Genomic DNA, 634 nt, shown 5'->3' with positions numbered 1-634 from the left:
TCTCATCCATAGCACTTGTTATGTCCTCCATTAGGTCGGTAATGGCCAAAGATGTCGATCGGTTCGACCTAAAACCATATTGGCAATCAGAGAGGATTTTATGTTTGTCAATAAATGTATCTAATCTGTTATTAAAGAGTTTTTCCAGAATTTTTGAAAATTGTGACAACAGAGAAACCGGTCTATAATTTGTGAAGTTGTGCTTATCCCCAGATTTATACAGTGGAATAACCTTTGCTATTTTCATATTATTGGGGAACTGCCCAAGTCGAAACAACACGTTAAAAACATGGGTTAATGGTTTGCATATCCCCTCAATTGCCCATTTAACCATTGTCATAGTGATACCATCACTATCACTGGATGATTTATTACCACATTTGTTCACTATCTCTATAATTTCCTTTTCAACTATGGGCTTCAGAAACATAGAACACATGTTCCTTTCAATTGTATTGTTATTTATAATGACGGCTGTATAATCTGTACAAATGCTTCTGGCTAAACCAGGACCAACATTCACAAAAAACCTGTTAAACTTCTCAACTACATCCTCCAAACTGTTGACCGGTGTATCATTGTCCATAAAATATTGAGGGTAGTTACTCCTTAAACAAAAATTTAAACAGGAATG

The sequence above is a fragment of the Monopterus albus genome, unplaced genomic scaffold (assembly GCF_001952655.1).
Source record: "Monopterus albus unplaced genomic scaffold, M_albus_1.0 scaffold137.1, whole genome shotgun sequence".
Lineage (NCBI taxonomy): Eukaryota > Metazoa > Chordata > Actinopteri > Synbranchiformes > Synbranchidae > Monopterus > Monopterus albus.
Note: the sequence above shows the minus strand (reverse complement) of the source record.